Genomic DNA, 637 nt, shown 5'->3' with positions numbered 1-637 from the left:
ATTATACTAATTATTTGTATTAACTAATAACTGATTTGATTAATTTTTGGAAGTATTTTTTTATTTAATTTACTTGATTCGTTTAAACGCATTAATTATAATTAATCAATTATTTACTTTGATTTTATTGGAATAAATATAAAATCATTTAATATTTTATTTGATTCATTAAATCACATTGATTATAATTAATCAATTATTTGATTTGACCTATCTACAAGAAAAATTACTTTTAGCGGCAATAAAAATAACCGCTAATACATTTACAGGTAATTAGACATTAGCCGTCTTATGCTTTGTCGCTAAAAGGTTTTAGCAGCAATTATAACATTTACCGGTAAAGACCTTTTTAATGGCCGCAAAAAGTATATAATTATTAGCGACCATTTTCTTGACAATTTATATGGCCACCAAAAATAATTCCAAAATTACAATGTTATTCATTTTTAGTGGTCATTACTATTGCTGCCAAAACCCATTTTACCGGCAATTTATATGACCACTAAAAATAATTCTAAAATTGTAATATTATTTACTTTTAGTTGCCATTACTATTGCCGCTAAAATCTTAAGACTTTTTTTAGTTATATTATACTCATTTTTTTAGAAACAATGAACTACTTTTTTTTTTTCTTTC

Source organism: Arachis ipaensis, chromosome B03 (assembly GCF_000816755.2).
Source record: "Arachis ipaensis cultivar K30076 chromosome B03, Araip1.1, whole genome shotgun sequence".
Lineage (NCBI taxonomy): Eukaryota > Viridiplantae > Streptophyta > Magnoliopsida > Fabales > Fabaceae > Arachis > Arachis ipaensis.
This window is presented reverse-complemented; position numbering follows the sequence as displayed.